General features: G+C 41.3%; 1 protein-coding gene across 3 annotated transcripts in view; it reads left to right on the top strand.

Moving 5' to 3' along the window:
• The window catches only part of XYLB (xylulokinase), an 86742-nt gene that overhangs the window by 27094 nt on the left and 37178 nt on the right, over window positions 1-22470 (top strand). The window lies entirely within an intron of this gene.

The raw sequence follows: 22470 nt of genomic DNA, 5'->3' as shown, positions 1-22470 counted from the left end.
CTTCCTAGAATTTTTGGTATGAATAGTTTTTAGCACATTGGAACAGCAAAGTCAGCCAGTATTTTACCTGTAGAAGTGGGTTCAGATCATTGCTTGGTGTACAATTATACAAAAATAATACGGACAAGCCTGAAGATTTGTATTGATGTTTTCTCACAGTGTATCAGCCAGTGGTATCTTTAACATGCTGAATTAACTCATCTGGAGGATTGTTAATAAATATTTTATTTTTAAAAATCATAGTATTTTTATTTACATCCTGATCTCCTTCACAAGTCATTCCTACCCCCAGGCTTTTATCAATAATCATGAAGGACAGAAAAATTTTATTGTTTATTTTTAAGAGAGAACTCTAGGAGCTGAAAGTTGAAAAAATGCAAAGATACTGGAACAAATCACAAGGCTTGACAGCACCACCTCATAAATTTATGCTGTAAAGGTTTTTGTGTTATATATTTTCTTATATAGTTGAAACTGTATTTATTTTTGGGGATTATTTATGGAGACAGGCGGAGTTTCAAATAGGCTGTGTTTAAAATACCTGTTTATCCTTCCTTCTTAGATTCTGCTGCACCAAAATCTTGGTTTATATAGCCCAGAAAGCTCATGGCTGAGGATACTTTTGCAGTCTGTAAATGTCAGGGGTTAGACAAGCACCAGAGTGTGAGAAGAACTATTTGAGATATCAGACAACCCTGACACAGGAACAAATGGGGATAAATTATCTGTAAATACATTTAGGCTGAGTAGGACAGCCGAAAATCCAAATAGTTGTAGGATGTGACTTAATAAGCTTTGAGAATTCTTCATTAGTATTTTTTAAAATGCTGTAGATGCCTACAATGAAAAGGAAACAGGTGGGATTGGATTATATTCCTATGGATTCTTTGGAATATTAGATACATTTTTGTTGCATCCCTAGGGCCTTTTAGCTATTTGGTAACTTAACAGATGAGTTGCTTTAAAAAAAGAGCTGCTGTACATAGTGTAGGCTGTGTGCATCTCCCACTTCTCCTTAGTGGTATTATTTAAATGTCATACTCTGTTGTTTGTGTAGTGATGGCAGGCTCACATCTGCATTTGTTGTGTGACAGCTCTGGAAACAGGGTGTGTTCTCAATGTGTTTCAGGGTAAGGATGAGCATTGTGGGAATTACTCCAGCGTTGCCAGACTTTCTCTTGTTTAATAGCTGCTGTTTTTCAGGCTGCCTTTTTTTTTCCCTTTCCTTTTAATGTGATTTAAAAGCTTATTTATTTTTTGGATTAAATATGCAGTCGGGACCCTCGTGTTTATTCAATTCCTTTTAGGCCTTGCCTACATGGGGGATTTACTTTGATATTTCCAGGAATCAAGCTGATTTACATTCAGAAATATAATCACAGCAGGGTAAATCTTAGCTTTTTTTGGTTGTTGTTGCTGTTGTTTGCACTGATGTGAGAATACAGTAAGAAGTGCTCACAAGCTCTGGAAGGTTCTGTGATGACACCCATTAAATCAATGTGTGACAGAAATGGATGTGGCATGGTCAGTGACAGCAAATGCCTTGCTGGGTTGCCCTGAGGTTTGTGTGGTGCTGTCACAGTGGTGCAAATGAGTCAGAAACCTGGCTAAGAATTTCCCTAGCTCTGGCACCAAGGTGCTGGAAAATGATTTTGGCAGCTCTGATCCTGCCTCTCTGTTCTTGGGCCAAATGCAGTTTGGATGGCTGTAATCAGAAAAGCAGCAGCATACGTGAGAGAATTCTGTAAAAACAAACAAATAAAAACTGCCATATAGAGTTCTTGGTTATGCACTGTGAACATGATAAACATTAGATAATCCCTTAGAATTAGCTTCCAGTTAATGAATATATTATCTTGCAAGGAGCAGTGTTTTGAATCCTCCGTCTAGCTGGTGCTGTAGGAAGGAGTGCAATGATGCTGAAAGAGCTTTTTATATGTGAGCTTTTATTCCCAGCTGGATGTGTCCAGCACGTTATAAATCTGATATAAATGACAAATAATAGTTTAAAATACCCCTTAAAGCAACTCCTCGGGTACTGTTTGTGCTGCCTGTGACACGAGCTCAGATTTCAGTGTGGCTTTGGTGCCAGTAGAGGGCAGGGGATTCTGTCTCATGAATTTTGTCTCTGAGGCTGGGACGTGTCAGCCTTGTTCTGAAAATGGCACACAGTCACCAGATGATCCTTAGGAGAAAGGTTAAACCTTATATTAATTGTGATTTAAGGGCTTTCAAAGTGTGTGTCACTCTGTTCTAATTGCTCTAATCTTTCTCAATCAGGCTTCAGAGGAAATCATTCAGTAACACCCTGTATCCTGTTTTGCTTATGTGCTTAAGGGGTGGACTGAGTGTTGAATCTAGAAACAAACAAGTGAAGTTTGGTCTGTCCCTGTTGTTTACATCCTCCCATTCAGAGATTCATGAAGATAAGGTGAGGGTTTGCTGTTCTGCCTTTATTTTCCTGAATTTTGATAGTATCATAAACACCTTCTATTTTTTCACTTCCTTTTATTGCTTGCAGCCATTCCCCTTGGAAAGCCAAGCTCACAAGTGCAGTTCAGAGGCTGGACTTAAAGCCATGCTTGCTGCATGGTTAAGGGACTCTCTGAAGTCAAAACCATGGTAACTTTGTGTAGAAATGACAGTGTCTGCAGCTCAGTGACACTGGTGGTTACAGCAGCTATAAAGCTGTCAGTGGTACAGACTGATCTGCCAGTATATACTTCAATAATCTTGATGATCACTTCACAGTTGCTTCTGTTCCTGACCAGGCAATCCTGAAGTTCATCCTAAAATTGACACTGGCTGGAGAATGTTGCCATGGTTCTTGCTTGGATTTAGTGAGACTGTCCTGGTGAAGACCCCAAAAAACAAGTTAATTTTGGGGACAAAATCCATCTCCCACTTTACTGATAGGTGAAGTAAATATGCCATGATGTATCTTACATATGCTGAAGGAAAATAGCACATAGGTAAAGGCTCTGTGCTGATCACACATGTAGTCAATAGATATTTAAATTATATTCTGCTGTAGAATATAGGAACCTTCATGACAATGGTAACATGAGCCCTGAGTCAACACATGTTGGATCAGGTGTGTGCTAGAGTTTAAGTCAGCTTTTGTGGGATTTTATTTTGCAGCAGCAATTAATAAATCCTGCCATGTAGGAAGGCTGATTATCTGGGGTGGGGTCTGTGTTGATGCTGTTAACTTTGGAAAGGGCTTTCTGTCTTGTTTTTGTGCCTGTCAGTGATCCATAATACTCCAATTGCCCAAGGTGCCGTTCTGTCACCTTTGCACCCTCAGGAATCTGATTCTGCCACCCAGCTGTGCTCAGCAGGGGCAGGTGGGTAGAAGGTGCCACATTTTATAAGTGCAGGCTTTGTCCATAAAACCCTGTCTGTGATTATTGTGTAATTTATAGTTTCTAACATAAATCCATCACTCACAAATGATTTTGGTGCCTTGAATTCTAGAGACTGTATTGGTGCTTAAGTGCTGGCTGGGATGACACTGACATGCCTGGGGCTTTGCACTGCTGTAAGAATGAGCTGATTTTTTTCAATGGGGTGCATTCTTGAAAAAAAAAAAGCAGTCCTGAAGTGCTAAGAAGAAAAAGAGCAACGTCAGAGCATGCTGGGCCTGATTTCTCAGGGATTAGAGAAGGAACTTACATTTCTGAAGAACTCAGTTTAAGATTACATGAGGGTGAACCCCAAGGTGATGAATTTTCTTTTTCTTCAGGTGGTATTTTCTTCTGATGCCCTTCTCAGCAGGCTGGAGGTAGCAGTAATGTGGGGCTTTTTTCCTGCAGGGAAGGCAGTCTAATGGAGTCAGGGATGCTCAGGAAACAGAATCAAGGAATCATTAAGATTGGAAAAGAACTCCAAGATCATCACATCCAACATTTAACCTAACACCAGCATGCCCACTAAGACATCTCATGAAATGCCATGCCTACACGTTTTTTGAATGCTTCCAGGGACAGTGACTCCACCACTTCCCTTGTTCCTAACTATCACTTAGTACAGCATGGAGCAGTTGTGTTTTATTGTTCCTGTTATCATGTGGAGGCACAGAAACCCAAAGGTGAGACCTGAGGCTGTTACTCCACAACAAAATATTGGCTTGGAGGATGAAATGGCTCTCCTTCTTAGCAAGGCAGGATGTCACTGGTCCTTGGGATGCTTCAGGGATGCCTTTGTCTGGCTGTGAGACAGATTTTTCTGCTGCTGGTTGTCCTTGACTGTCTGGCATTTGTGACTGTGCTCTCCAAAACTCCTGTGAATTAATGGGAGTGGGGATTCTTGTTCTGTCAGCCTTTGCCTGCACTGCTGAGTGTGTGTTTACTCCAGTTGTAGCAGTGTTTTGGCTGAAATAAGGAACACTGGGAGTGAGGCCATTTTGTAGTTGCATACAGATTAAATTGATGTTTATGCCCTGTGGGATTTAAATTTCTTAGAGAAATCAATACTAAAATGTTGTGTTGGCTTCGTGCTTGTCTCTTGCTGTTTGCTGCTGAGAGTGCTGATGGTGTTTCAGCAGCATGAGGGTGCTGGCTTTGTTAGGGAGCTTTTGCTTCAGCAAGCTTGTGAAAACAGTTTAAAAATTATTAGAGGACAGTGACAGGTTGAAGTTTTCTTTGTGGAACAATAGTGAATAGCCGTAACAGCCAGATTCATATGTGGAACAGAGATGGGGCAGAGTGTGCTGCTTGGCATGCAGTACAAACAGAAATGCCTTGCCATTACATCTTAAACCTATATTTTGGAGGGAGGAGTGTTGGCTCAAAAAGTACTTTGAAATTCATCAGAGGCAGGATCTTCCTCCCAGATAAGCCAGTCATTCTGCTGCAGAGGATATTTGTATTTTCTGATGAAACTTCTGCCTGATAAGAGTGCCAGTGTGAGGATGGGCAATAGCTTGCCAAGAACTTGACTCTATCCACTTTTATTTTTCACAGAGCATCAGACTTTTATCACGTAGCTGAGCCTTCAAGGCATGATCAAGCAAGGCTTGGTTTTAAGCCAGTGATCTGGAAAGGTTGGTTAGCTCATTACCAATTCCCTGACCAAGTATTTCACAAAATATTGGCTTTTTATTATTACTTGGCTCAAGAGAGTAAAGTATTAGTTTAACTAATTTTTAAAGGGTTAGATAAAATGTCTCTGAAGGAAATGACCTCATGTGCTATAAGGAAGCTGCTTACGTGCTCCAGAATTCTTCATGCAGTGGCTATTGTCTTGCTTTTATTTTGCTTTATTGTTGTCATACATATACAGGAAACACAATGAAGACAGAAAATCTGAAGAGTTAATAAAAAAGATTAGAAAGGGTACTATCTGTCTTTCTCTTCTGACACCATGATAAAATGCTGTCATTCTTTGAACAATTGCTTTTAATGTTTGGTCAGCAAAAGACCAAGTATGTAAATGGTTCAATTCCTGTGCCCTGATGTTGGGAGAGATTGTTTATGGCTCTGTCAGTGGCTGTGCTGTGCAGGCAGTACTCAGAAAAATAGTCAAGCTGTCAGTTTGCTGGGTTTGTTAGAGCTTTGTGGGTCTCTGGAAGCTGGGGACCTGGAGATCAGCTGGGTTATCTACTAAATCTCCTTTTATTGCTTGTTTTTTGAGACTGATCTACAGTTTTAAATCCAATTAGATTAGCAAGGGAATGACATGACTGCAGTCTATAACTGCCTTCTTGGGGAAAGGAAACTTGATAGTATGGGACTCTTGGGCCTTACAGACAGAAACATTATGGTTCAATAACTGGAAGCTGAAAGCAGGCAAACCTCAAATGGCAAGGAAGGTGCAGATTTTTAACAGAAACTGAAATCAAACTGCAGCAATTGACAGTGGTGTAGCGAATTCTTTAGCACTGGCAGTTTTAAGAGCAAGATTTTTTTTTCCCCACCCTAAAACTAGGTGTACTGGTCTAAAGAGATCATTTATGTTACAGAAGAGTGAGTTTAAAAAGCAAGAGTTGTCCATTCCACCTCAGACACATGGGAATCTGTAGGAAAAATAAGTTAATCTGATTCACAGCTATATAACATTGCTGTTTAGTAATCATTTATACCCATAGCAGATTCTGGTATCACTGTAAATGAAGGCCTGTTTTCATAATCATTCTGCTTGTAAAATACTACATTTACCTCTAGTTGGCACTTAGTGAAATGCCACATATTTCTTACTTTAAATCTTTCTCCTGGTGTGTTCCTGTATTTTCATTGTTGCTCAAATGTGACAGTCCTGTTAGTGAGCTCTAATCAGCTCTCCCAAGACTTTCCTAGTCCTTCCAGCTGTATTTCCTTTTTTTTTTCTGGCTTAAGGTTATTCAGCTTCTTTTACACATCTCAGGTTATGCATCTCTCCTGAGCATGAGTGTCTCAATGCTTTCAGCTGCATCAACCCACACTTGAGGTTTTCAGTGTTAACAGGGGTCCCAAGCCATTCTTTCCCTGCTTCCAGCACATACAGTAGTTTTTAGCTGTGATTGCTGCATGAAATTAGGCAAGGCAATTTTCCCTTACTTAAAAACAGATTACTGCCTAAATTTCAAAAACAATTTTGGATATCTAAAGCTTTGTTTCCATCCAAATTTTGATTTCCAGAGGACAGCTATTCAGTGCTTACCCAGATTATCTCAAGGAAAAAGATGGCCAAACACCTCCCATGCTTCTTATTTAAGTAAAACCCAAGTAAAGTTCACACAATTGTGGACAAGAGTTATTTTTCTTTTGACTTGCATAACTTCAATTCTCTTCAGACATGAGGAATTAATCTGGGCAACTTTTAAAATTTTTCCTCTTTCTGGCCTGTGGTTTTCAAGAACACACATGAAGGATATTCTTAAAACTATAATCTTATTTAACTTGTATGTGGTGTCTAACTTATGCATTAGCACAGATATATGTAGGGAATGTAAAATGACAGGTATGAGCCCCAAGGTTTCCCAACCTCAGTTTTCAAGTGTAAAAGGTGGCAAAAGGTGGAAAGTTAATGAAAAACCACCTTCAAGTGCAGTGTGTACTTGTCCAGTTGTCTGAGGTAAGAACAGAAATGTGTTACCTTTGCACTTGGAGGCTGGAATTTGGGCTCAGTGACAGGACCAACCCAAGGGAGAAAATGGTGTGCGTGGAAGAGTGAGATTAGAGCATCCACAGAATGAAAATCCCAGCTTCCAGATCCCAGCTTCTGGACAGTGATATAACTTTTCACTTTGATGATCAAAAGGCTGGACTTGACAGTGCCTTGCAGTGACCTCCAGCTTGTCAGTGCTATAACTTTCCTAGCTGGAAAATCCAAAGAATGGATAAAAAAGCACAAAGAAAGTTTGCTTGAATCTGAAATTGTCTTTTTCTGACTGCAGTTAGAGTGATTGTACAGCATCAGACAAAGTAAAACTAAACCCAGGAGTACCTGCTGAGCATAGTACATCAATTACTACACAAGTAGAAAGTGAGTTTAAAAATGGCCACTTCTCTACCACTTGTGTTGGTTTTAAAGTATTTCCGTTCCATTTGACGATATCTGAAGATTAATAAGAAATGTCAAGAAATCTCTGAAAGCTGGAAATTTGAAATTAAAATACAAGTATGAATATACATACAAGCAAAGGGTAGGTTTGTAATGGTTTTATTTTTCATAGTATCTCAAAGTGAATTAGTTCTTTAGAGAATACCTCTACTGCAGATAATTTCACTTGTCAATATTTATCTGAAATGTTCCTAAACTGTGGCTTAGCACCTCATGCTTCACCTCTTATTGTGCCTATTTCCATGGATTCTTCTGAAATGCATATTTATTAGATGTTTTCAGAAGTTCTGGTGGATGAAAGTTCAATTAGCTCCTCGTTGTAAATATCAGCTGCATCTTTGTCAAATATAAATCATTTCCATTTCCACTTTTGCAGTAACACTAACAAATGAACTGACTTGTAAGCACGTTCAGTTTCTAAAGTTGGTAGCACAAGTTTCAGCGTGCTTGTCTATCTTGACAAGGCACTCCATCATTTAGCAGCTTCCTCAGGGTGTTCTTATATCTTATTTTCAACAGCTTAGTATCACTTTTGTTGTATTTTAACAGTGGGGTTTGTTGGTAGAGGGTTTTGTACCCTGGAGGTATCCATGTCCTGGCGACTCCATTTCAGGGCATCCCTCCTTTGTGTTTCCAGGAGTGGTCACTCAGCTCCTTCCCTCTCCATTGCCAACATCTGTTACTGAGCAGGGTAGATGTCAGAATTTATCTGCACACAGCCATTTTCTTGGTGGGAAGCTTAAAACATACAGAAATGTTGTATATTCTATCCTGTGTGGCAGCAGCCCTGTGAGGGGTGTTGGAATGAAGGTGGTCACTGGTCACAGAGCCTGAGGGATTTTGAAGGATATTTTCAAAAGCATCCATTCTCTTCACTTGAGATGCTCTTGATTTTTTTTTTTCCCCTGTGTTTATTCTGGTCAAAAATGAACTTTTTGTTATTTTGAAGTAGTTCTAATTATAATGGCAATACAAATGTACAAGTGAAGAGCTGCTTGACTAATCTCTTCAAATTAAGAGCACTTCTAGTTAAATGACTTAAGGTTACCTGCAAATGAACAGTTTTACTGCAGAGCAAGTGATACAAAGCTCATGTGGGGCACTTAATTTTGTGAACACAAAGGCTTTGTACCCACTGAAATGGAGGTGAACATCTGAAACCATTGTTTTAAAGTATGACACAGTAGAATAAGAAATTGCTGGCATATCTATTGGGAAATGTGAAACTCTGCTTGTAAGTAAACTGCATGAAATAACTCCTTTAGTAATCATGTGCATCTGATGCTTTGGAGCAATGCCACAAAATCATGAAAAAAAGTGATCTAAGGGATGGTGTGTACCCTAAGAGCTTCACATAAAAGGCTCAAAGAACAATTACCTAAGTTGAATGCACTGTTTTAAAAACAGCTTCATCCATTTTCCTGCCTTTTTTTGTACTTTTCCTCTAAATAACTCTAATGTATATTAATTAATTGCTTGAAATAATACCAATAAATCTAACAAGGTTTGTCTAAAGCTTCACTGCACAAAGGAAACTTCATGTTTGTTTCAGTGGTGAGAGGAAAAAAAATCATTTACTGAAAATATTAAGAAAGCTAATATTAATTTAGATGGAACTTAATGAAATCTTTAATGGCTTTGTAAAATTATTTTCCTTAGATTGTAATTTGAATTAAATCATTACTATTGTTAAATTAGTTAAACACTAAATTAAGAAATGCAAATGAAGTGAGCCCAAAATCCAATGTGGTTATTGTTTTTATTGATATATGTAGGCTAGTGGTGCGGAGCAAATTCCAATTATATCTGATCTGTTATTTGCAGTACAAGTTCCTGACTCTTCATTAAGTGCAATACATTAGATTAAATGCTTTGTTCGATGAGAGCTTGGAAAATACCACTATTACAATAAACCTCTTGCTGCTCTTGCCTCTTTGTTTGGGCTGTTAGCACATGCAGGCTTCAAGGCTTTCTGGTTTAAAGTTGGAAAATCCTGCCCAGCTGTGATCATCACAGGAAGATAAATGTAGGTAGCAGAGTCATAGGAGACCCAGGAGTGAGGGAGAGCTGCTGAAGGAAACTCCATTACATACATGAGTTCACCTGAATAAATGTTCAGTGGCTTCTGTTTTGCTAACTTCAAATACTGCTAGCTAGCGAGGAAAATGCTCCTTTCACATGATGCATCTCTCTCTATGATTAAAACATCCAAAATAAATGAAGCATGCCTCTACATATCAGAACTGGATTGATCCAAGTTGTCCTTTATCCTTTGGTTTATATTTTTATAATTTTTGTATTTATAAAACACTGACTGGAATGAGTAGGAATCCAGGGAGGAAAGAGGAAAATGTGTGTGCCATGTTGGGCTTGCCTGCTTTGTGCACAGCCAAGGTACTCGCCTGTGTCCAAGCTCATTTTTCATTTTTAAGATGCTATTTTCCTCAGAAGCTCTTCAGGAGGGTGAAATGGAGCACCTCAGCTGCCAAACCTCCCTGTGGCAGTCCCATGTGGAGAGAGGACACCATAACCAGGGGTAGGTCTGGCTGCACGACTGGGCAAGCTGGGCACACGTGGTGGGACCCACATTGCTGAGCTGTGCCAGGCTTGTGCTGTGCCTCTGCATCCACCCTGGTGCTGCTTGGCTCTGCTCTGCATCGGCTGATGGGGCTTCTCAGGTGCTCTCCAGAGCTCCTGTTTGAGCTGAGAGAAGAATTATTATTATACCCATTATTGTACACTGAGGAAGAATTTGCCTGGCCTGTTGAGCCCCCATGCAGAAATGTTCTTGCCTTTGTCAGCATTGGTGATAAATTATTTATATACAGTGTGCTCCTCATTTCAGTGTGTTCTGATGGTGTCACGGCACTTGTCCAACCCAAGTGGAGGAGCTGCCTCTGCTCTGGCTGCCCTGCATTGGCAGCAGGATGTAGAGACAAAACCCATGAGACTTTATCTCTGTTTTTCAACCTTCTGGAAAGCGCTGTTGCATTTGGGAATGCATGCAGGCAGGGTGCTGGCAGAGCAGTGGTGACAGCTGATGTTTGCAGCAGTGGCTCTGGTTTCTCTCTACATAGGTATCCTCTTTCTCCCAGTGTTTGAGGTGTAAGCAGTGCAAGTAGCTCCATAACCATGTGAGTACATCTGATTCAGCTTCAGCCTGTGGTTAACCTTTTCCTGGCAGAATAACTGCAGGAATTGATGTGATAGAGGCTTGTGAGGTGGTTGCTGCTCTGTTTTAGCCTAATGTGGTGGGCATAGTTAGTGTATTCAAGTGCTAGTTGGCTTTGGGAGATGGGGTTTTGTTGCTTTGGTTTTTTAAGATTTTCTAAGCCTTCTGATATTGACATTCTTGTAGCAAACTTTTTCACACACTTTCTGTAAATAACTCATTGTTTTGCATTCTTTTATGGAAGAGGAGAAAGTTGATAAACTGTTGGTCTGTCTAGTGTCATTGGAGAGGTGGCACTGTCACCCTCTGATCCACTGTCACTCTTAAAAAACTATAAATGTTGAGTCAAAAAATAAACTTCCCTTTTTTCTTCACCTTCAGAAAAGCGGTGTGCTCTGGTGTTCTTTTGTGTCCTATAACAACATAGTTCCAATGCTGGGATTTAGTTGTTTTTTATGTTCATGTCTACACCAGGAGTATGTGGCAGAGTAGGACAAGGCACTGAGCTTTTTTGTGAGCCTTCTTTCCAGTTACCAGAGAATATTTTGCCCATTGTACTCCAAATATTGAAACCCAATCCTTTTCCCATACTGTCTCTGTCCTCCTCCTCTTGTTTCAGTTTCTCAGAATTCTGAATCATCCTGCATCCACAGCTATTCAAAGGGTTCTGTGAAGGCACTAAAAGACACCAGAATGTTTTATTACTGGAAAGAATTAAAATCCCCTGTTTTCTGCATCATGATGAGGACCCTAAGGATATTTGCCATGTTGCTTTGTTTTGTGCATTTGAAGGCTCTATAACTGCTGCCATACAATTAGCAAAATGCTTCCCTTTCTTGGTTTCCTCCAATGCTCCTCATTGCACAAATCCATGGAGTGTGGCTGCAGAATGAGTCTCTGAAATGCTTTTATCTGTCAGTGTAGCCTATTCATCCCACTCTATTCCCATGGTCATCCCTGATCTGTGCTGGGAATGGAAATGAGACCATTCTGGCTGGAAAACCTCCTGGATGTCACGCTGGCATTGCTGCTGAGGGTGGTGGCAGCTGGAGAGTGTCTCCTCACAGTGATGGTGTGTAGAGAGGAGTTTCTGGGTTGGAGACAGAGCTTTACCTTCCAGGAGATGTCCTGTGTTTTTGAGGCTGGTATTATGGGCCTATTCCTCTTGAGGATTTTTGAATATGCTCTTACAGAGATGTTTTTATGTCCTTCTCCCAGGCCTTTTTGTCACACTGCTGTCAGAGGATAACTAGACTACCAGAATGATCCTCTGGCCTTCTAGGATCATGTTGCAATGGTATCATCTTGTCCTTGTGTGACAGTGTTCACAGGGGTCTCAGGTTGAGGGAAGATACGAGGATTTGACTCCATGTTTCAGAAGGCTTGATTTATTATTTTATCATATATGTTACTTTAAAACTGTACTAAAAGAATAGAAGAAAGAATTTCCTCAGAAGGCTAGCTAAGAGTAGAATAAGAAGGAATGATAACAAAAGTTTGTGGCTTGGACTCTCTGTACGGGCCAGCTGGGCTGTGATTGGCCATTAATTAGAAACAGCCAACATGGGGCAACCAGAGATCAACCTGTTGCCTTCCACAGCAGCAGATAACCATTGTTTACATTTTGTTCCTGAGGTCTCTCAGCTTCTCAGGAGGAAAAATCCTAAGGAAAGGATTTATCATAAAAGATGTCTGTGACATACTTGAACTGACTTGAATGTTGTGGCACCAGCAACCTGCAAAGAATGAGGATCTCAGCACCCAGGCAGAGCAAGCAGATGTTATTTTCAATGCTTACTGTGAAATGGGAATCAGTTGTGGAGAAGCCCTGGAAGCGCTGGCAGAGAGGAAGCGTGGTTGGTGTTGACCTTTAAGGTTTGGCCATGCTGCACAACAGGAGCTTGTGCTGCTTCCTCCTGCAAATCAGTGTCAGTGGAAGCACTGGGTTATGAATAGTGCAGCTGCTGTGAGGATAAGTAGTGCTGGATTAGAATATAAATCTTAATCAGGATTAAGCCTCAGCAAATATATATCTATGAAGCAGAATGTGCTGTATGAATAGGGAAGAAGCCAGATAAATAGATTCTGTAAGTTCAGAGACAGCCCTGCTTCAGTCTGCGAGTGGTTGTGTCCTTTTACACTCCAAGGAGCATTTTTCTTGCACTGATGTGAGGCTTTTCTTTGAAATGAAATTTATTCACAAAATTGCAGAACTGTTTGGGTTGGAAGGGACCTCTGGAGATCATCTAGTCTGACTGCCCTGCCAGGGCAGGGTCACCTGGAGCAGGTGACACAGGAATGTGCCCAGGTGGGTCTGGAATGTCTTTGGGGAGAGAAACTCCATGACCTCCCTGGGCAGCTGTTCCAGTGCTCTGCTCTGCTTGTTGGCCCACAGCTGAGAAATGCTGCAGCATTTGTGAAGGATTCACTCACCCCATCTGAAATTCTATCAGGGCTGAAATGAAATGTGAGCAAGAGGAAGAACGATGTAGCAGTAGAGGCTCATTTGTTTTCACATGAATACATTAGAGCAAAATCTCACTTTCATGAATCAGCATTTCCTTTGTCAATAGCTTTCAATATTAAACAGTAAGGTGACACCAGGATTACATTGGAGGAAAAGTAAATTAAACTGCAACAAAGATTCTAGAGGGTAAATTGACACTTCAGGTCTTGATTTAGGTTTAGCTACAGAACAGGGAGGGAATAAGTGTTTCTTCCCCACAGTGTTTTGAATTGTTTTGTGACTGAGAGATGAAAAGGACATGTCCAGATCCTCAGTGGATACCAGCTCATCCAAAGCCCACACTCTATTGAGAAATTATTCTGTTATTCCCTTCCATGTTCTCTGAAAATTGTAACACTCAGTTTGCCAAGATATGGAGCATATAGCGGTGCACATCCCTTGTTGCCTAGAAAGAAAATAGCTGATGTTTTAATATCCTCATGTGCTGAAATGTCATATTCTTCTGCTGAAGTGCACTGTTTCCTTCTTTTCCTTCTTGCCAAATCCATTTTGTGTTTCCACACATTAACCTCTTCCTGACCTAGTGCTGCTCATGCATGAAATGCCCAAGTGCTTCTGGGCTGCAAGCACAGCAGTTATCTGATGTGTTAGTCTTGACAATGATGCAAAGGAAATGCCCAGGTGTATGAATGTTACCAATAATTTTAGTAAACAGTCCCTGCAAGTTATTTTTAGGCATGTGTATTTTGGTGGAAAGGCAGTCTTTAAATATTCTGAAACTGTTTTTAAAATTACACAGTGTGGTGGTTTGACCAGGAAGGAGTGGGAATTCTGGGATGCTGTGGTCAAACCAATGGATGTTCTGAGTTTCATACTGACACCTGGTGTAGCCAGTGGGGTTTGGACACACCTCCGAGAACACACAGGGGTTAAAAAGCAGGGCACTGCCCTTGGCACTCTCTCTTGGGACGTCGCTTCGAAGAGGTCAGATCACCCTCCCCTGTCCAGCCTTGCTGCTGGGCGGGGGAGGGGCAGCCATGCGGTAGGCCCGGGGCCTGGACAGAGATGGGGGTGAGAAGGCCTTCAAGGATGGAAGGGTGGAGGAGCCCCAAGAGACATCGGGCAGCCATTCCCCCCCCCCCCCCGGAGAGAGAGAGAGGAGAGCCGGCGTCTGAATGTGATAGCAGCCAGCCCGGGAGGAGAAAGGGGGGGGAAGAGTGCAGCCTGGCCGGCGGAGCAGCAGCACCTGTGGGAGTACCAGCATTCTGAGATAGACAGAGACTGAAAACTTTTAACCCTTTCTTTCATGATTGGGGCCTTGCAAAAATGCTAATCCTCCTCGAAGCTGAATAAGAAGGGAGATAAGAGATGAGATGAGACAAGGACCTGGCCCGAAGAACGTGGAGATGATTGGATGGGGAGAGATGATTTGGAGTGGCCTTTTGGCTGGACTTTTCTTGTGGCCATGGACTCAGTTGTTCCTGTGACACAGACTGCATTTAGGGGGAAGCAGTGGCTCAAACCCAGGAGGGTTCTTCGTGAGGACCCCCCGGCCCCAGGGGGTTGGAAAAATATGGGGGGGACAGATGTCCCAAAGCAGAGACTGTGCCTTTTTGGAGTGAGACAAGGCATCCTTGAAAGACAACCCTAAAAGCAGCTCTGGCCATGCGTCAGTGGTGAGAGCACTGGGCATGGAAGGAAGATGTCACAAGCGGCAAAAGGACTTTTTCCGGGCGGTGCCGAAGTGACAGGGAAGCACACGAGGTTTCAGTGTGTTTCCAGGGGAAGCCTATGGAACAAGAAGGACTCCTTTCCTCTTCATGAACTGCAGTTTGAGTATACTAAAATGTGGGGCCAAGGCTGGGCAGTTGATGATTTGGGAGAATGTATCGGATTGGGAAAGTCAGGTAGTGAGGAGGGGGGAAAGTGGTTTTTGTAAGGTTTTCAATTTTTTTTCCTTTCCTTATAGTCTTTCCCTATTTTCCTGTAGTTTAGGTAATAAAGTGTTTTTTATGTTTAAGTTGGAGCCTGTTTTGCTTATTCCTGGTCACATCTCACAGCAGACACCAGGGTGAGGCATTTTCATGGGGGGCACTGGCTCTGTGCCAGGCTCAAACCATGACACACAGGTGTCCCTGCTATTCTGATCTTAGCAGCAGAAATTATTTTACTTTACCTTGAGGCACATTTGGTTGATATCCGTAAGTATCCATGGGTTTGCATAAATACAAGTACATGCACTTCTTGTCTTGTCAGTGTAGTGGCAGCTTCTCCCTCACACTTAATTGTGTGAGTGTCCTGTGTTCTTTCATTTGCCATTACAAGTTCACATGGCCACTCCTGAGATGTTTCCAAAGTTCACAGAAAATTTAGAAGGCAAAAAAAACCAAAAGGGAACACAATTTCTGCAGGATTGTTGGTGGAAATTTAGCTGCTTCTTTACTTGTAGAATAGGTTCTGTGGAGCCAATAGCAGTGAAAGCTTCCCTATGCTTCAATTGCAGCTGTGAATTAAAGAACCACCTTTAGAAGAAAATATACATATCTTTATAAAAAAGGATTTTACCTTTAGTCGGACTGTGATGGTGCTCACAGGGGTCTGAGGATGAGGGAAGAGATGAGGATCTGACTCCATGTTTCAGAAGGCTTGATTTATTATTTTATGTTATACATTATATTAAAACTATGCTAAAAGAATAGAAGAAAGGATTTCATCAGAAGGCTAGATAAGAATAGAAAAGGAAGGAATGAATAACAAAGGCTTGTGTGTCAGACAGTCTGAGCTAGCTGACTGTGATTGGCCATTAAATAGCAACAACCACATGAGACCAATCACAGATGCACCTGTTGCATTCCACAGCAGCAGATAATCATTGTTTATGTTTTGTTCCTGAGGTGTCTCAGCTTCTCAGGAGAACAAATCCTAAGGAAAGGATTTTTCAGAAAATATCATGGCTACAGTCTGACCTTTTTTTTGTTTTTATTGTGAACCTAGATTTAAATATAGACATTATCCTCTCATTGACTTGTTGATACTAATGGTGCTACTTGTGTTTAGGCATGTTTTGAAGCAGTTTCCTAAGCTCCTGACTTGAATTTTTCACCTCCTCCTGAAAGCCACCAAGAAAACTGAGTCGTTTCATTGGTGAGCCAGTGTGTGCTTAGCAATTCCTGGCAGAAATCTCTCGAACAGGGATGTGAGTCTGTCAGAACAGAGAAGCTTCAGCAGTGAGACCCCCAGTGTGTCAGTCACTGTGAGTACAAACACTGAGAGAGCTCTTGTGATCTAATGAGAAAAGGCCAAAGAGGTGAACTGTGCAACACACTTCTCCACCCAGTGTACACCTAATCCTGTCTTGCACATTCAGCTCTATCTCCAGGCTTATCTTCTGCTGTGATGATGAGAAGCTCATGCTTGTGGCCTGAATAAATCATGGAAGTTGCATGTTAAACAGAGGAATGGTCCGTTGGGAGCCTCATCAAATTCAGCAAGGAAAAATGTCAAGTCTTGCACCTGGGGCACATAGACTCTTCCTGCCTTGATATCAATCTGGGGGAAAGCTCAGCTGAAAAGGATGTGGGAGCTCTAGCTAAAAATGAACCAGCAGTGTCTTCTTGCAGCTAGGAAGGCTGAGAACATGCAGGCTGTACCAACAGAAGCACAGCCAGGCAGCTGAGGGAGAAGAATTATTGTCCTTTATTCAGCATCTCAGCAGATGACATTTGGAGTGCTGTGCATCATTTGGGGCCCCTTAATGTAAGAAATTGATTGACGAACTGGACCTAGATCCACCAAAATGCCTTGTGGCTGGAGGAGCTGGGCTTGCTAAGCCTGAAGAACAGGAGGCTTTAGGGGGGCTTGTTGTGGTGCTCTTATCTGAAGTACACAGCCAAAAAAGGTGAGACAATGTCCATAAACTGATAGAGGACAGTTTCTAATTGGACACATAAAAATAAGAGATCCCAGGGAGGAGTATAAATATAAAACATTTTATTAGTGAGCTCTTGTTAACTGAAGGTCTTAAAACCTTGTCTGGGAAATGTAACACGACAAGGCTAATTTTATGTTGTCCTCCTCCTGAATAAAGTTGGTATATTGACCTAGTTCTGTCACTCTGCAGCCATGAGCCAAATGGATCCCTCAGCTGCCATCCCATCTCATTTTGCCTTCTTTGGAGAGATAGAGCTAATTACAGTAGGTACTCCATCCAAATTTTTCATGGATTAATTTACAGCATGATGAACAGAGTCAGTGATGGAGATGCAACCAAGGAAGTGAGGGGTGGTCTGACCTTGTCACTCACAAGATGTGGAGACATACTGCTCTTTTCCCAGATGGCTTTTGAGTTTTGCAGAAAGTCAGTGATAAGTTTAATTATTTCTGACAAACAGAAATGCTCTGTCTTCAATCTGCCTTGTGTTCTACCCTTCATGACAGTCGAAGAAGGCAAAGCAGCATCTTGATCGGCCATCCCTTTGTGTGGGATATTTTGGACTGAGGTTTTGGGGTTGAAGTCCAAATTTTGGCTCCAGTTGGCTCAGTGCTGTCAGGATCAGATATTTCTGATGCAAGAAGGTGCTTAGGTACCTCTCAAGTCAATGAAACTTCAGTACCTTCCTAAATAATGCTTGGCAAAGAGATGTTTTCTCAGCAATCAAGATGTAGTTTACATGCTATATGGCATTTGATAACTCCTGCTAAACAGAGAAGATTAATGTGAAGTTGCATTAGCACGTGGGTAAAAAGGTCAAGATTGCAACAATCTCCAGGATTATGAAAAATATAATTAAGGTTGTATGACTTTTGTCTTCTTATAATTTTTGAAACAAAATTATTGAGGGGGGGAATGGCTTCACTTGGACATTTGGGGCTGGTAGAATCAAATATATCTTTGCAAGATTTGAAGGTGCCTTATTTTTTGGCTTGATAGTGAATTTTTTAAAGACCCATTGTAAAATACTTTCATGTATTTTGTGACAGGGCAAGGAAAATTGAACGAGCTGTGTCTTCCCAGCTGAAAAGTCTTTTGGATCACCTCTGGCTTGACCTGATTTGCAGGCTTTTGTTCAAAAGAGAATTAAGGAGAGGCTCTTTCAAGAGTGCTCAGAGATGAAGTTGTTTTGCTGCTGTTTGTGAAGGCAAAAATGGTTATCCTGAGTCAGGCTGAAGGCAGAGCTGGGCCAAAGTCTTCCTCTGACAGTGGCCAGTCTCTCACACATGCAAGGCTTGACCATCCTCCTGCTCTGCAGCTTAGCAACTTCCCAAACCTCAGGTTTTTTATGTAACATTTTTTGGTGGGCTTTTCCCCATGATATCTTTAAAGACATGTAGGTTTTTGGTATCCTGCAGCACCGAGAGCTTCACCTGAGCTGTGCATTGTGTGAGATTGTCCCTGTTTTTTGTTTGTGGTAAGCATGTCATAACTTCATTTGCACCTTGGTAGGATTTGTACTATGAGTAACAGAGAATAGTTATTCTGGTTTTATCTTTGACTTCCTGTGCCCTGCTGAGCTCCTCCTGGTATCCCCTCAGCCATTTCTTTCTTGGCTGAATAATTGTCATCAGGATTACTCAAGTCTGGTTGGAAGCTGTCCCACCTTTGATCAGCCTTGTTGTCTCTCTATATTGTTTTCATTTCTCCTACATTCTTTTTGAGATGTAAGAGTGGTGCTGCACTGAGTATTCAAACAGAGACTCAGCTTTTATTTAGCTGGTGGCAAACTGCTGATTCTGGCTTTATTCCTTTTATAAAAGCTTCTAATGTACTTGCTTTTTCTAGTTTTTGAGTATTGATCTGGTATTTGTATGAAATTTTTAAATTTTACCGTGCTTTGCTCAAAGATAAAACTTCAGAGCCTGTTGGGTGTGCAAATTTGGGTCTCTTCAGTGTTGGGCTTGTTGTCCAATTCTCTGCTTTTCCCCAATTTACCTTTCAATAGCAGCTGCAGAAATTTATCACTTACTTCTACCCTTTGTGTCATGTAATTTTAAAAAGCGATCAATAATTTGTGAGACCATTTTGTCCTGTGGCAGCCTTCTTTCTACGAGAAGCTTTGGTGAACGACCTCATCTAAATACCTGTTGGAAATCTATGCTTGTGTAAAGCATTTATATTTTCCACAGGTAACGTAATAATTGGGCACTCCATTTGTACACAACTTTTGCTTGGGTAACATGACTTGTTCTAAACATCCTTTGTTGACCTCCTGAACCCATAGATTTTGTGCTTAAGTCAAAAGTTGCTTTGAGTTTTTTTCTTAAGTTTCTTGAGATGTTGTAGCAGTAAGCAGATGTGAGCATGATGTTTAGCCTAATATTTATTAGTTTCTTAATTTATCCTAATATAGAGATAACTGTAGTGTGTTGTGGTTCCAGTATTTCCTGTTCAGGCAGTCTGTGAGAGATTTGTGTGTGTTTTGATCGCTGCCTCCATCCTGGGCAAGGGGGCTGTTTTATGGTCCTGGTATTGATGACATATTCAGACCATATGGATTATGTTACAAGTTGGTACAAATAACTGCTTTGTCTGCTCTGGCTTCAGGTATTCATTAGTGTATGGCAACACTCACTGCCGTGGTTTTCCTATATCTTTGCAATATAATTTGTTCTTTTATTTTACAGCATGTAATGATTGCCTGCCTTTCATCAGTGTGTTGATTCTATCAATATCCTCAGTGAAAACTAGGCATTTTAAGCCTTTCTTATTTTTTTACATTTCTAGTGTCAATATAACAGCACTTCCACACTTAGCTCAGTAGCTTATTTTCATGCTATGATTAAAATGGAACTGTGTCCTCTTTGTGGTTACTTGTTAAGATTTATTAATGCCTGCCCTATCTTTTATTTATAGATACAAAGTTTTAATGATTTCAGCCCTAGAAAACGTGTAATTTCCATTTATGCCAGCCTTACTGTACTTCTAAGTTTAGGGATTCACTTGTAAGATTATTAATTGTAATTGCTCGTAGTTTGGTTTGGATGAAAACCATATTTTATATATAAACAGAATTTCTTCCAAAAGTTTTGCAGCTCCTACTGAAACAAATGTTTATAGTAAAGACGAGGAGAGAGTTACACCAGAATGGAGGGGTTTTTTTAAAAAAAAACTGAAATATTTGACAGAATTTATTAATGGAAAGAGATTTGTTAGAACAGGTGAATATTGTTGATATACAGTAATCTGTGGATGCGGGAAAGGCGGAGTGGGAGTTACCAAAGCAATGGGCGTTCAGGTGTTGGCTGTGACTTTGGAAGAACTAAGCCATAAAAGAACATTTTGTTCTTCTGGTGACTTGGCAAAAGACATTCAGAGTCCTCAGCAGAGGGGGGAGAATCAGGCTAAAAAAGGCAGATTCATGGTGTATGGGTAGGATTTGGTTGTAGGAATTTGAAAGTTGAAGACAGTAAGCTAAGCAGCTTAACATCTTCAGAATAAGAGGGAGTGAAGCTTGTAAGTGCGTCAAGCTGTTTGCTTAGATCTGGACTAAGGAGCTTAAGTAGCTTATAACACCACAAGCTCCTGAGCTCCAGAGGAAGGGACTTACAAGCTGTGCAGCAGCCACACTTCAAAGGCCTTACAAGTGCAGCTGATGGAGCCTGCAGGGCTTCTGGGGAGTGTGTCAAGTGAATGTGTCCGTCTGTCTGTTTCCCTGCCGCATCCGAGCTCTTCCCTTTGTTTCCTCCTTCCAGAGTTACAGACCACTCTTCCTCCTGGAGTTATCACAGTGTTAAATACCAGGCACTTGGAAGTCAGGAGGCTCTGAAAATTAATTTAGTCATGTCCTTTATACATATTCTGTCCTTTTTGCTCATTTAAAAACCATAGTGTTGTGCATGCAGGGATGTACCACTTGTTTTTCTGATTAAATGTATGAAGACCTTGAAAATGAAGAGTTCTCTCCTTACAATGGGGGATATAAAATTGTCTCAATTGTATGATCTCCAAATGTAAATTAGCTGTCTTCAGGGTATTCAGCTCTAAATGTGTTTGGTTCTTGTTGAAGTCTTTAGGACTAAATCATCCCAGCTTGCAAAGCTGCACTGTGCTGCTGTGGTCCCACACGATTCCCACTGAAATCAGTTGACTTGGTTGGACTCAGAGGCTCCTACAAAGCAGAGATGGCTACTTTTACAAACTTCTGCTCTCCAAAATAGCTGTGATGTCCTCAAGAGTGTCATTACTTACTAGTCACAAAAATTACCTTCATAATGGTGCTTTCTTGAGTAATTTTGTTATCTTGAGCTTGTTCTGTCCTGATTTTGCACTTTAAATTAGAGGCATATGACCACATTTCTGTTTTGCTCTAACTCCTTGCTCCCCAGATATTTAGTTGGTATGTATTTGAAAGTAGATCCTTACTTGCAGCTTAGTATTTTTGTCTGTACAGATTGAAGCATATGACGATGAAAAATGGATCTTTATACATTAATACCTCACCCAGACTGATCTTGCAAAGTAGTCTTTCAGGATATTTTGCACTGTTTGCAGTTACATGTAGTGTGATACTGAGGGTAATTCAAATCACAGTGTGGAAGAGGATGGAAATGATCTCAGGAGCTCATAGCCAGAGCAGGGCCAGTTGGGGGAGATGGCCCAGGACTGTGTCCAGTTTGGAGTTAAATCACAGAATGGTTTGGGTTGGAAGGGATCTTAAAGATCTTTTCATTCCACTCCCCTGCCATGGGCAGGGACACCTTCCACTATCCCAGGTTGCTCCAAAGCCCTTCCAACCTGGCCTTGGACACTTCCAGGGATGGGGCACTCACAAGTCTTCTGGGCAACCAGAGGGTGTCTTAATGCCTTCACTGTAAAGCACTTTTTCTTCATGCCTAATCTAAACCTACCCTTGTCTCAAAGGGTAGAGGTTCCAGACCCTCTCTGGGAAACTTGCAGTAGAATTTTTTTTTTTTTAAATCTATATTTGAAAGGATTTTTTTCTCTTTCAGCTTGTGCCCTTTGCCACTTGTTCTATCACTGGACAGTACAGAGAGGAATCTCTGTCTTAATCTCTCTTATCAAATATTTATGCTCATTGATGAGACTCCCTGTGAGTCTTCTCTCCTCCAGGCTGAGCAGCCCCAGCTCTCTCAGCCTTTCCTTGGATGTCAGATGTTCAAGTCCCTGAATCATCTGCACATTCCTCCATGGGCTCACTCCAGCGTGTCCATGTCCTTGCACTCTCTTGCCCAGCCTGGACCCAGCCCTGCTGTGCTGGGCAGCTCCTCATCCTGCTCTTTCTAGTGCCACCCAGGACGCTGCAAGGGCACAGGGCTGGATTTGTTTGCCTTG

The sequence above is a fragment of the Zonotrichia albicollis genome, chromosome 1 (genome assembly GCF_047830755.1).
Source record: "Zonotrichia albicollis isolate bZonAlb1 chromosome 1, bZonAlb1.hap1, whole genome shotgun sequence".
Lineage (NCBI taxonomy): Eukaryota > Metazoa > Chordata > Aves > Passeriformes > Passerellidae > Zonotrichia > Zonotrichia albicollis.
Note: the sequence above shows the minus strand (reverse complement) of the source record. Positions and strands in the feature narration are given on the sequence as shown.